General features: G+C 35.8%; 1 pseudogene; it reads right to left on the bottom strand.

Moving 5' to 3' along the window:
• Window positions 1-12221: 12221 nt before the first annotated feature.
• Window positions 12222-14699, bottom strand: LOC149232981 (putative U3 small nucleolar RNA-associated protein 11; annotated as a pseudogene).
• Window positions 14700-15565: the final 866 nt, after the last annotated feature.

Consider the following 15565-nt stretch of genomic DNA (forward strand, 5'->3'; position numbering starts at 1 on the left):
ATAATTAGGAATTATAATATTGAATTTAATATTAAAATTTATAATATTAAAATTTATAATATTAAATTTATATCAACCACATTTATTAATGTAGTTGATCGCTAAAAGGTATATCAACCATATTTATTAATATGGTTGTGGTAGTTAATAAGAAAATAAACAAATATATGGGGGCTTAATTTGTAAGAATATATGAGATGAAGATTAGAAAGATAATGCATGTCCATGAAAAAATATTGGTAGATAAAATATGTAGAAAAGAAAAAGTATAAGGCTATTATTTTCCATTTAAAAATATAGTTTTTCAATTAAATGCTATTGACAAAGCATAAAATCTTATAATCCCAACCCATTCTTATTTTGTTGAAAGCATTATTAACATATTTTGTTGAAACCATCATTAATCCCAACTCCTTTTGATAATGAAATAATAGCTTTGTAAATCAAACCAAGCACTCGACCATGTGATATCTACAAAGAACAATAGTAATGCATATCAACAAATATCCATGTTTTGCACATTAGAACAAACAAGTAGCATATCAAGCCAATCATCAAGCAGTCTGCTTCGAGGAGAATTTCAAACCAATAAAACTCTAACAATAGTAGCAATATGCACATGAGGTACCAACCCATAATATAAATTATAGAAAAAACACGTTAGTATCACAATATGTTAGAGAAACACTTTTACATCAACCACCAATCTATGCATACCTCCAACAGTAACATCAATGGTCAATCATTAACCTCTCTACTCATATAATGAGGTCAAAAACTGCAACATGCATAGAAAAACATGAGACACATCATTAACACCTGCAAGCAGACCATAATGCCAACAATGGATGGATGAAGTAAATCAAAACATATAAGATTCTCCTCCTTGTTGGTTTTTGTAGCATCAAATGTGTTCTAGCCACGAAATTTTGCGGCGAGATTAGAAAACATGAGATCTCCAAAACCCAGAAATAATTTCTAGAAATTCCGCCTAGAAATGACTTAATTAGATTATTAACCTGTTTCTAAATATTTCCTAAATCTAAACTTAGGGAATATGGTTACTTAATTACTATTAATTAAGTCGATGTGAGAATCATCTAGACACTCTCAAAGATCAATCCAGAGATGATCCTAGCCATCGATTATGTTTTAATCTTGGGCATTGATGTTCCAACAGAGGATTATAAGAGGAGGTCGATGTGGTGATGGAGAATACACTTCAACAGTTTGATTTCTTAGCAAATCGAATTCCAGAGTAGCAAGAGTCAGTTGTCGAAGAGAGAGTCAGAGATCGAAGCAGTGAGAGAGGGGCAGAGATAGTGTGGCTGGAGTAGGTATTCCAGCTCCAATGAGTGCATTTGCAAAGAAGAAGAAGAGCCACAAAGAGGCTGATGCTAGGGCAATGCAACAACTTTTGGAGGCAAAGTTGAATTGCTGAGAGGGATTGACGTTTTTAGTTCCAGAGGTCGTGAAGGAGTCCCAGAGTGTCGGAGAAGTATCTTTTCAGTCAGCAGAAAGCATAACAACTTCATCAGAGAGACATCTAAGGATAGGCATCTAGTAGGTTACACAGAGCATCGGTTAGAGGGTTGAATTTATAAAGGAAAGTAGTTCCAGGGGATTTCCCATGGGGTGAGGAAAATTCCTCACTACATTTTAGCTAGTATTTTTCACTATAGGATTGCTAGATTTTAGAATCGAGTTGCACTCAAAATTTATCACTATTGCATATTAATAAAACCCTCAACTGTTGCACCAGTTTTCCCAAGTTGGGTTTTTCTGAGGAATTTTATCCAAACATAATTGTTTTAATTTTATGTGTGTGTGCTAGAATTTTTTCTAGCATTTATTCTTCCACAATTTTATTTTTGTAGATTGCAGTGTGATTTATTTAATATTTGTCGTAGCAAAAAAAAAATTAATTGTTAAATAAAATTAACAATTATGAGAATAATTTCCAGTTGTTGCAATAGGATTCCACTTTGGAATTTTCACATGGTATCAGAGCATAGTTGATTAGCTGGAGAGCTCAAAAGCGAAAAGAGAAGGATTTTTTTATGTTCATTGTGGGTAGCAAGCTGAAATTCCCAAGGGAAGTGCAGTCATTCTGCCAAGAGGCTGAATTAGGAGGTTCAATTTTTCTAAGTTAGGTGAAAAAATTCATTCTTTCTAGCTCAAGTGATTGTAGAGGTAGAGGGAGTAGCTCATATTTTTTCGTTGAGTAGATATCTAGCTGGATGCAAAGTTTTTGCAGCAATACGCTAGAGCAGATCCAACGTCGGGGTGGAAGAGATAAGAGCACACATGGGGGGAATTTTCCTTAGGGAACTTGTAGTCTTAACACTACTACATGTAGGGGGGTTTTAAGGCAATATTTAAGACAATATTTGAGTCAATTGTCTTAACTTAAGACAAAAAGAAAGTTGTGTATTGTATTAAATATTGTCTTTAAGACGGTGTATCAAAATTTAGTGTCTCAAAATTATTGTCTTAAAAATTGTCTCTATAAAGACAATATAGAACACATATTATTATTGTCTCTATAAAGACAGGAATTATTGTCTCTTAAGAGACAATTTCATTTGTCTCTCTAGAGACAATTTCATTTGTCTTTGTAGAGACACTTTCATTTTTGTCTCTTTAGAGACAATTACATTTTTGTCTTTTCAGAGACAATAGATGAGATTAAAAACCTATTTTCTCTATAGAGACTATATGTCCATAATTCAAATTATTGTCTCTCTAGAGACAACATGAAAAAATATTTAAAAATAAATAAATAAAATCATTTTAAATGTTCTTTTAAGGTGGTTTCAACATTCAAAGTTCCTAAATAGTGATTTTAATTACCTTAAATCTTTGTTTTTTATGGATACCAACAGAATAAAAATAAATAAATAAATAAATCCATTATTTTTAAAGCTAACAACAAAGTCATTTTAAATCTAAATGAAAAAACAATTCTAGAAAGCAACATTGAAAATAATAAGGCAACACACTTATATTTGCTGAAAATACATTCATGTCATTTGAACATGCAGGATCCTTAGTTGGAACTTCATTTTAAGATATATTATGAGGAAAAAGAAAATTTTTATATATTTCTCCATCCTACAAGAAGGTTTACTCTCTAACATATAAATTCAAAGCTTGAATCACATTAAATGGTGGAAATTAAATTCATATCCAGTTGTTAAACCACAATTTCAAGACCCTTGTATAATTGGAATTGGCTTCCTTGATAACAAAGAATTGTAATAATGTATATGCATTTGAATCTACAATTGATTGGAAATTCTGTCTTCATGAAGGTTTTACAAAAGATGGAAAATTGACACATGTCCTGGCAACATGATATAGGCCAATTGGCAATCTATTGGGGACCTACAAATTTATCTTCTCCACTACTGGCTTTCACAATTCGAGTTGGTTCCATCTCCTGTTTGCAGCCTAAGAATTGCTACAATTGGTATCCAAATTGGTGGTGATCTAGTTCCTAAGGAAGCTTCATATCCAATGAATCTAATTCAGGTAATGAACTATTATGATTGACTTCATAGCAAGTTGAAGTTACAGAGAAGTCTCTATCACTATATTTTTTCTAGGTAGTTAATCGTTTCTTGGAGGCACACCAAACCACCCATCCTTCTTCCTGTTAAGAATAAAATAATAAATTCTTGTAAGGAAAGTTTTATACCATTTCTCAACCATTTCCAAGAGAGCTACTTACTGAAATAAAATAAAATAAATGTAGTGTGTACCTAAAATAGAAATGTGTGCACTCTTAGTATTTCTTCATTATCACTTGCCTTGCCTTACCTGATTCCCCGGAGCACCTACAAATGCAAGAGTAGAGTCATTTCCGGGCTACCATGGAAATATTAGTTTTGAGATATATGTTAGGCAAGTGACAATTCTAGTCACAATATATCCTATTTAATCTTATATACAGTCCATGTTCAAAAATTTAAATTAGCATATGAACATAGCAGATTCTAGGTTGATCTGAATCTGATAAATAAATAATTAGCTGTGTATTTATGTGAAGATTAAGAAGAGAACCAAAGGAAGATAACTTTTGTACTATTTTTTAATACATAATCATTTTACGCTATCATCATAGACTCTATCATCCCCATATCATTAACAAAACTATATAATCTCTGATCTCTGCATGCTTCAAGACTAAATGTTTAAGTTCTGAAGTGTTTTGATGAAGCCTTGTGTGGCAATCATTCCTTATCATTACCGTGTAGCAAATGTCGCACTTTTCATTGCACTATTAATGGACCAAGTGTCTGCTAGAGATTCTTCCTGAACCCAAATATCACAAATGTATCTAACAAAGTTGAGATTAGGGTTCCAGTTTTATGGGGTTTCTTTTGTAATCTAGTATACTCCTGTATTAATATCTTAGAAAAATGGTTACATTCATGGTTGTCAGGGGCCTGTCAAAGTGGAAACCAGGCCTCAAACAATTTTTAAAGCTCAACACTATGCTGTCTGGGAAAGTCCAAGTGTATCTGCTATAACCTAAGACCTTTTGCAAAGCATCCCTATACTGTAGAAACAACAATACTAACAAGTAAAAGAAGAAAGCAACTGAAGCCAACAAAGTTAACTAGGAGGTGGTTTGGCTAGCCCAACTTGGCTGGAGATCTCATACAAAGATCGAGTTGGAGCTTGTTCTTGGGGATTCAATAGTGCCTGCAACCATAACTGAATTATCCTTAATGGAAGGGTCCCAATCCACCACCTGAAACAAAACCCAAATGCTTCTCCTTCTAACCCAATGAGTGCTTGATTCCATATTATTCTTGGGTGTTTGGTTAGCCATGGAAAAAGTGGTGCCGACAATGTAAAGGTAAGACTACAAACAAAGTGTGTGAGTGTGTGTATTTTCAATTGGGCCTAGCCCAGGCAGTTGAGAGGAGTGTTAATTTTGGAGATCAACCGTGTCAAAGTCAGAGTCACTCATTTCAGCCTAAAAGTCAACATTACAAGTCAAATGATTTATTTGCATTTGGGCTTAATGTTAAATCAGTCTAGAGCTCAGGCATGGTTTTCAAAGTTGTAGCCCTACAACAACAACATTTTGTTTTGAACATTCAAATATTTGGCATATCAGAAGTACTCCAGATATTATGGGCTTCAAAGTCAAACCTTCAGAAAGAAGGATGTTGAAATTTAAGAATGAGGTGACCCTCCAGAGCCTCAGAACCTGTGTGTAATGTAAATATTTTTAGCTATATAGGTTACAGTAATATAATTATTTTATACCAAAACCTACCATTAATGACTAGTTTTGATCATTAATGACTTGTGTTGATCATCTTAAAATAAAATTCATCGGGGTTTCTAGATGCTTCTTTCTCTCAAAGCCTCTACATTATTAATAACAATCTAAACCATCATAAGGAAAGAGAGTGCGTAGTTTTTAACCCCATATAGAAATTACCTACATACGAATTCTAAAACACATAAAATAAAAATGCGAGAGCATAACACATAAAGAAAATATACACAACGATGTTCCCCTGGATCCCAAAACTGGGACTACCAGCTTGATTTTTCATTGTGTTCCTTTCAATGTTACAATACATATTTATACATGCTGAAGCATCCAATACCATGGACTGAAAAACCATCAGGTCCAAAACCATGGACCGAAAACCATCATGTCCAAAAAACATGTGCGAAAATCATGCACAAAACCATAGGTGGGTCTGCCCAACCTAACATAGGGTCCAAAACTAAAATTTTCTGGGCCCCATAAAGTGGGGTTACGGGTACCCCTAAAACCCCTTGTGACCTTCCCCCGGTTAACTACGTGGGCTAGTTGTGGAAATAATATAACACAACCCAACGTTCTCCCACTTGTTGTTTTCTTTCCACAGGGGGCCACAAGAGGGCTTAGTCATTTATCCAGCCCTGCAACACCCCTTTTTTCTCTACACTAAGAGAACTTCTCAAAGCTCACAGATTTTGTCAATGCATCTGTAGTATTCTTCAAAGTGTCCACCTTTACCAGCAACACCTTTTTGTCTTCTATCATATCCCTCACAAAGTGATACTGAACATCAATGTGCTTTGTCTTTGAATGATATGCAGGGTTCTTTGCCAAGAAAATTACACTTTGGCTGTCACAATCTATCCTTATAGCTTCCTATACCAGACACATACTTGAACACAATCTCTGCAACCAAACTGCTTCCTTGCTTACATGAGTGGCTGCCATGTATTTTGCCTCTGTAGTTGATAGTTCCACTACAGATTGTTTCTTACTCATACAACTGACTGCACCTACAAATAGGTTAAATGCATACCCACTTGTAGATCTTCTCTAATCCAGATCTACAACCCAGTCTACATCAACAAGGCCACAAATATCCAACACTCTGTCCAATCCTGGGCTTCCTTGGTAGCACAAACCATAATCACTAGTGCCACACAAATACCTGAAAACATGCTTCAATGTTGTCCAATGCTCCTTCCCTGGCTTTGACATAAACCTGCTCAATACTCCCACTGCATGTGTGATGTCTGGTCTAGTATAGACCATTTCATACATCAAGCTACTGACTGCACTTGCATATGGAACACGGGACATGTCCTCTTCCTCTTCTTGTGTCTTCGGACACTGTTCAAAAGATAACCTCACACCTATAAGAATCGGATCCTTCACCAGTTTACTATCCTGCATATTAAACCTCTGCAATATTGTCTCAACATACTTCCTCTGGTTTAACCAGAGCTCCCTCTTTGCCCGATCTCCTTTAATTTCCATGCCCAAAATATAGTTTGCAGCACCAAGATCTTTCATGTCGAATTTGGAGGACAATTGGGTCTTCAAATCCTGGATAATTTCTTTGTCGTTTCCAACCAGCAACATATCATCCACATACAAGACCAAAGAAATAACACGGTCACCAAATAATTTTAAATACACACAATGATCTGCTTGGCTTCTGGTGAAGCCAAGTCCCCGTATAAATGTATCAAATTTCTGATACCACATCCTTGGTGACTGTTTTAACCCATACAAAGACTTCCTTAACTTGCATACCAGTTATTTTTTACCCTTCACCACAAAGCCTTCAGTTTTCTTCATGTAGATCTCCTCTTCCATATCCCCATGAAGAAATGCTATCTTCACATCCATCTGTTCTACCTCAAAATCAAAAGCAGCAATAACAGATAAAAGTAATCTAATAGAAGTTACCTTGGCAACAAGAGAAAAAATATCACCAAAATCAACTCCCGGCACCTGGGAATAACCTTTTGCTACCAACCGAGCTTTGTATTTCTCCACTTTTCCTTCTACACTTGTCTTCTTTTTGAACACCCATTTTTTTCCAATGGGTTTCCTTCCAGCCGGAAACTCCACCAGATCCCAAGCCTCATTTTTGTGCAAAGATGCGATTTCATCAACCATGACCTCTTTCCAGAGTTTTCCATCCTCAGAGTCCACTACTTCCTTCACAATTCTGGGATCATCATTAGTAACAGACAAAGAAAATTTTGAATAGAAAGTAGATGGACTATACCTTTCTGGCTACCTTCTTTCTTGAACTGATCTTCTCACAGCCAGAGTTTGTGGCTCTTCATCTTCTGATTCCTCCTCTGCTGTAGAGTCTGATTCTTCCTCCTTTAGCTCAACCTCTATCTTCTCAGGTTCCTTTGGTTGGACTTAATGTTTAATAACATATTTCACCTCTCTGAACACCACATCTCGGCTGTACACAACCTTCCTTGTTACTGGGTTCCAAAGCTTATAACCCTTTAAACCATCCTTATACCCAATAAATATGCACTTTTCATATTTACTATCCAACTTGGTTCGTTTCTCCTTTGGAACATGTACATATGCATCACATCCAAATACCCTCAGATCTGAAAGAGAGGGTTTCTTACCAGTCCATAACTCTTGTGGAGTTTTATCCTCCAACGCCGATGAAGGTGATCTATTGACCAGGTAACATGTAGTATCCACCACCTCTGCCCAGAATTCCTGTCCTAACCCGACACCATTGAGCATGCTTCTTGCCCTTTCCATCAATGTCTTGTTCATTCTTTCTACAACTCCATTTTGCTGAGGTGTATATGGAGTAGTCTTCTGTTGTGCTATACCACACTTCTTACAGAATTCTTCAAATTCCTTGCTGCAAAACTCTCCACCATTATCTGTTCTCAACACCTTTATCTTCTTCTCTGTTTGATTTTCCACGAGAGCCTTCAATTCTTTAAACCTACCAAAGACTTCAGATTTCTTCTTAAGGAAATATATCCATGTATTCCTTGAGAAGTCATCTATAAATGATACATAGTACATAGACTTACCCAGTGATGGAACCTTCACAACTCCAAACACATCACTGTGCATAAGTTCTAATATCTATTTCGCCATCTTACTACCATATGGGAAACTCACCCGATTCTGCTTCCCATATACACAATTTTCACAGAAATCAAAATCCAGAGAGCTATTACTCATACCTTCTACCATACCTTTACCATGAAGTATTCGAAGGCCCTTCTCTCCAATATGTCCAAGCCTTTCATGCCACAACATGGTATTCTCTCCAGAGACCACCAGATTTTCTGCTTCACTTTCAGGAACCACAGAACTGTTGCACCCATAAATAACAATGCTACCTTGCAGCTTGTACAGAGTTCCAATCTGAACTCCCCACATAAACACCAGTGCTCCCCGAACCATTTTGCAGGTATCCTTCTCGAACAATGTTTTTACACCTGCATCATCCATCTTGCCTAAAAAAATGAGATTTTTGGCTAATGCAGGGATATGCCAAACACCCGGAAGTGTTCTAACCCTTCCACCTTGCAACTTCAACTTTACTTTTCCGCGACCAATGATTCTAGCCTTCCTATCATCCCCTAAGAAGACATCACCACCATCGTATTTTTCATACTCGCAGAACCACTCTCTATGGGGAGTGCAGTGAAAGGATGTGCCTGAGTCAATCAACCATGCCTCATGATCTACATGTGTACTTGAAGAAGCCAAGTAGACATCCCCACCTTCATTTGAGGTGATTTTCGCCTCTGCAGAAGGAGCATCATCAGACCCTTTCCTTTATCAGGAGCTTTAGATTTACTGTCCCTTTTGTAGTGCCCTTCCTTTCCGCATTTCCAGCACACCACCTTTACAGGTTTTCTTGGAGATTTTGATCTCCCTCTAGATTTAGATCTCCCACTCGACGACTTATTTTTGTTTCTGTTTTGGGACCGTCCTCGTACAGACAAGGAATCACCATTCTGGCTCTCCATATTTTCAATCTCATCTCCTCTGTCAGCAAGGATGAGACTATTTCATCAAATTGCAAGGCAGTTGCATTGCTAGCTATTTCCATAGCCAGACTATCCCACGAATTTGGTAGACAACACAACAAACTGATGCACTTATCTTCATCTGAAATTCTAATATCAACAGATGCTAACTGACTTACCACAGTATTAAATGTGTTAAGATGCTTTGTCACCGAGTCTCCATCTTTCATCCTCAGGTTATACATCTTTTTCCGCAGGAACATTTTATTCACCAGAGACTTAGATTGGTACAATGTCCCTAACTTGTCCCACAAAGCCTTCGTCGTAGCTTCCCCTGATACATTCAACAATACTGAATCTGAGACACACAATCTTATTGTGCTCTTTGCCTCCTGATCCAACTTATTCCATTCTTCATCGGACACTCCCATTGGTTTAGTACCTGAATCTACCACGATCCACTGATCTTTATCCACCAACAAATCCTCCATCTTGAGTTTCCACAACTCAAAACTCTAACCATTAAATTTCTCGATCTCTATCTTTCCACTGCTCACCATCTTCTTTCACCATTAGAATCAATCTTGAAAATCTCCACTGAACAGGGTCTACCACAGGCTCGAGCGAAACCCCTCAGCAACAAAGTCGTCCCGTTCAAGCCAAAATTGCTCCGATACAAAATGTAGGTTTTAACCCCATACCAAAATTACCTGCATACGAATTCTAAAAAACATAAAATAAAAATGCGAGATCATGGCACATAAAACACATATACACAAAGATTTTCCCTTGGATCCCAAAACCGGGACTACCAACTTGATTTTTCATTATGTTCCTTTCAATGTTACAATACATATCTATACATGCCGAAGCATCCAATACCTTGGACTGAAAATGGATCACGTCCAAAACCATGGACTGAAAACCATTGCGACCAAAAAACATGTGTGAAAATCATGCACAAAACCATAGGTGGGTCCGCCCAACCTAACATAGGGTCCAAGACCAAAATTTTCTAGGGCGCTGCCCCGAACCCCATAAAGTGGGGTTACGGGTACTGCTCAAACCCCCTGTGACCTTCCCCCCCTCTAACTCCCAGTTAACTACGTGGGCTAGTCGTGGAAAGAATATAACACAATCCAACAGAGTGAAGAAAATCATACAAAGAAAGTAACATATGAACATGCATAAGCAAATGCACTCCGATATATATATATATATATATATATATATATATATATATATATATATATATATATATAAATTACACAGAAAACTGTATCATAAATGAGAGATGCCACTATGGATCCATGGCATTTAATAAAAATAAGATTATGGGTGATTAGATGTAGCTTTTCTTGTTTGCAAACGTTATTAAAAACAATTTCAACCCAAAATTAATTTATCAAAAAAAAAATATATAAAGAAATTTTGCATGGCATATATGGATGTTTTCCTGCTTCTTGTGATAATCACGAACCCTAAGTACATAGTCCTTGTGTTTCTCTAGTAACCCAAATTTATTCCTTTCAACCCTGCATGGATAAAATCATAATAGTCTAATGTTTTATTCATAATTTATATTTCTAGGTTTCCAAAGTTTACAAACAAATATGCCGAAAATCATATTATTGTATTACTTTTTACAAAATAAATCACTAACTGAGAATTATAAGGACGAATAACTACATGGGGTTTGGCGTGTTCCTTTTGAACCCCCCCACTTTACAACATTTCGTAAGGCCGACATAATTGAAAACTAGATAACGTAAATCTACAAAGATAAGACAATTTAAAAGTAGAAATAAAAACTTCTTTAGTGTACTCCTCATCATTACTGAGTGCTAGACACACAAGATAGATACCATGATTACTACCTAATGGGCCAATAAAGCAATAAGACTATATGTTTCTAATTAGTAACAAGTTAAACACCAAGTTCATATAGTTCAAACCTCAAGCTGTCGAGTCCAGAGTTCAAACTTCCAGCTGTTGAGTTGCTGCTGTTCAAAATTCAGTTCAGGCTCTAAAGCCCTCTGTAGTGGACCAGTGGGTGAGGTCAAGAGGGCAACCACTTCAGCTTCAACCTTCAGTCAATCAACATACATATTTCCTGAACTTCAGCCTGATAGGTGCAGAAAAAAGCTGGATATTTTTTTCTATCAGGTTGTATCTCAAGTTTGGCTTGCAAGCAGGCAACTAATGGGGATTTTCAAAGCCCAAAAATGTCATGAATACTAGTGAAAATCCAATTGTTTCTATTCTAATCCATACAGAAATATGGTTCAAGGAATAACAAGGAGAATTTACAGCTAGTCCCTACCTTTAGACAATAATCCACAACTTTTTAAAAACTTATAAAAGAAACAAAACAAAAATTGTGTCACAATTTGTTCAATATATTCAAAACAGAAGGTGTCTATGTTCAAAAAATATAGCATAAAAAAACCAACAAATTTATTGAGCTAGAATGCAATAAATTTTCCAAAAACATAAACCTCAAGTTTCCAAAAGCATATTACAAGAGAACTGTAATCTGGCTACAAATGACCCATTTTTATATTCGGGATTAATTTGGAAAATTGTAAACTTATTCTAAATGGAAAACGTATAAGGCAGAAAACCTTTTCTATTAAAAAAAAACTATAAACAAGTCAAATTGCAACCAATGAAGTTTGAGTGTTAGGAATCACTCTTAAATGGAATATAAAACATACATTTCCGCTTAACTTTAAAAATACCATACAAAAGTTGAAGTGCGGCTAACTGAGCAAGTGAAATTCTCCAGGGAACATCTAGGGAACATTGGGAATGTCTGGGAAACAATTGGTGACTGACAGGCACTGCCAAGGAACATCTAGGGAACATTCCTCAACAAGAGGGAACATTCGGGGAATGTTCCCCAAACTACCCCAGATATGGGGGGATCATTTGGAATGTGCCCATGCGCCCACCATTCTTGACGGCATTCTCCCCATATTGGGGATGTTCTGCTCCAATCCCCAGGTTCCCCTGCAACAGGTAACACCATGAACAGGTTGCCAATACTCTAGGAGTGCTTTTGATGCTACATAGAAAATTGGCAATATATGCAGAAAGGATATAGTTTATGGTTATTTATGCATAAAGAGGAAAAACATAACTAATTGAGACACAAGTCTTTGTTTCTGATGGATGTACATTTTTCATTTAGAGAGGCTATATAAAATAATATTTATTTTCCAAAATTTTAAAAAATTATTGACAAACACTATCAAACTTTTCGGGGGGTGTTAAGAAAATTGGCCAGGATAATATTAATGACCCACATAGGTAATTTATGTACTATTATAACTTTCCATATAATTTTAAGAGAACCACTAAAATGATCATATTAACAATAATGTCATTGTTGGCAATTCCTAAGACAATAGCATTTGGGTATCAAATATAGGGTAGGGTGTATGTATTCTACTACATATAGTTCTTTCCCTTATGAGGTGTTAGGTAGGTTTTGGAGGTAACAAGATTCTCACTACCACAGAGTATATATAAATTAAATTGAGTGGGAATATGTTTCTAGTTATAGGAATTGTGACTCGTCAAACTAGGAATCTACAACCAGATTTGTCCAATGGGATCAATGCTTTCTTCCCTATTGTCCAACCAAGTTTCGATAGAAAACAATATCCAAAGACTTAGATTTCATTCATATGTTGGAAAAGTTAGGACTCAAATCTCTTCCCCCAACCTCCACCAACAGGATATCCTTCTAATAGATATCTGCAGAGACCCTACCCGAGAGGCTGGGATAGACTTCAAAGGACTAACAGGATATATTTCTAATAGATATTTGAGGAGACTGTGCCCGAGAGGCTAGGATAGACTTCAAAGGACTAGAGGCATGTGGATTCCATGAGGGCCCAATGCCAAAGGTTATTTCCTTTGATCCAAAGTACTAGTCTCCATGCTTCATTGAGTGGCTAGTCATCAATTCAAAGTTTCTTCCATGTGAGCTTCAGTGGTAGGAGTGGAGGGGATCCTTGCTCTAGGGCTCACCCCAAGATTCCCTCTATTATTCCATTTCTAGACAAAAGCACAAAATTCAATATGATTTACTAAATTTAATAGCAAAGAGAATCTAAAATACCAGAGAGGTGCAATGACAGAGCACATAATGAATAACTTGTTAGTTAACACAAATCATTGACAAATATGTTAGATAATGAATATTTCTCAATGAGACTATTAGGGAAATAAATGAACCTCATGAATGAAATTAACATTGATGTATGCATTTTCTTTTGCCATATCTGTGATCATACATTTGACCACTAAAGGTGTTATGGCTTACTGAATAAATTTGGCATGCTAATAATACCTGTCTTCAAAAAAATAAGTGTGTCTGTTTGAAGGAGGGAAACCAATGCAATGAAGTGCAGACTGAAGTCGCTCTACTTTCTGTATCATTCATAATAAACACATTAAAATATTGCAAAAAAAATATAAAAATGCCATCCACCTTCACATTGTCCAATGTACTTAGTAATGTTTGTACCTTCTTTTCACTATGTGCTTTTTGAAGCACATATTGAATGTCTTGGGTCTTCATTAATAACAATTCCTCATTGGAATATTGCTTTGCACCACTCCTAAGCACAAAAAATAAACAACTTTTAACATCTTAAACTTTAGTGAAATTAAAGCAAGAAAGAATGAAATATTTGAATTTCCTTACTTTTGACAGTGCATGGCATCAACAGTCCTCATGTTGATCATCTTAAAATAAAATTCATCAGGGTTTCTAGATGGTGCTTTCTCTCAAAGCCTCTACATTATCAATAACAATATAAACCATGACAAGGAAAGACAGTGAAGAAAATCACACAAACAAAGTAACATATGAACATGCATAAGAAAATGCACACCGATATATATAAATTACACAGACAACTATATCATAAATGAGAGATGCCATTGTGGATCCATGCCATTTCACAAAAAGAAGATTATGGGTAATTAGATGTAGCTTTTCCTATTTGCAAACGTTATGAGAAACAATTTCAACCCAAAAATAATTTATCGAAAAAATAATATATAAAGAAATTTTGCATGGCATACCTGGATGTTTTCTTGCTTCTTGTGATAATCACAAGCCCTAAGTACATAGTCCTTGTGTTTCTATAGTAACCCAAATTTATTCCTTTCAACCCTGCATGGAAAAAATGCTAATAGTCTAATGTTTTCTTCATAATTTATATTTCTAGGTTTCCAAAGTTTACAAACAAATATGCCAAAAATTGTATTATTGTATTACTTTTTCCAAAATAAATCACTAACTGAAAATCCTAAGGAAGAAGAAATACACACGGTTGGGCGCGTTACTTGTGAGACTGCCACTTTACAGCATTTCTTAATGATGACATCATTGAACACTAGATAACGAAAATCTACAAAGACAAAACAATTTAAAAATAGAAATAAAAACTTCTTTAGTGTACTCCTGATCATTACTGACTGCCAGACATACAAGCTAGATACCATGATTACTGCCTAATGGGCCAATAAATAAATAAGACAATATGTTTCTGATTAGTAACAAGTTAAACACCAAGTTCATATAGATCAAACCTTAAGCTATGGAGCCTAGAGTTCAAACTTCCAGCTGTTGAGTTGTTGTTGTTCAAAGTTCAGTTCAGGCTCTAAAGCCCTCTGCAGTGGACTAGTGGGTGAGGTCAAGAGGGCAACTACTTCAGCTTCAACCTTCAGTCAATCAACATACATATTTCTTGACTTTCAGCCTGATAGGTGCAGAAAAAAGCTGGATGTGTTTTTCTATCAGGTTGTATCTCGAGTTTGGCTTGCAAGCATGAAACTAATGGCGATTTTCAAAGCCCAAAAATGTCATGAATACTAGTGAAAATCTAGTTGTTTCTATTCTAATCGATATAGAAATATGGTTCAAGGAATAACAAGGAGAATTTACAGCTAGTCCCTACTTTTAAATAATAATCCACAAATTTTTAAAAACTTATAAAGAAACAAAACAAAAATTGTGTCACAGTTTGTTCAATCTATTCAAAACTGGAGGTGTATATGTTCAAAAGATATAGCATAAACAAAACCAACAAATTTATTGAGCTAGAACGCAATAATTTTTCCAAAAACATAAACCTCAAGTTTCTAAAAGCATATTACAAGAGAACTATAATTTCGCTACAAATGACCCATTTTTATATTCGGGATTGATTTGAAAAATTGTAAACTTATTCTAAATGGAAAACATATAAGG

Source organism: Pinus tabuliformis, chromosome J (genome assembly GCF_031772625.1).
Source record: "Pinus tabuliformis cultivar Carrire ecotype Pingquan chromosome J, CPIR1, whole genome shotgun sequence".
NCBI lineage: Eukaryota > Viridiplantae > Streptophyta > Pinopsida > Pinales > Pinaceae > Pinus > Pinus tabuliformis.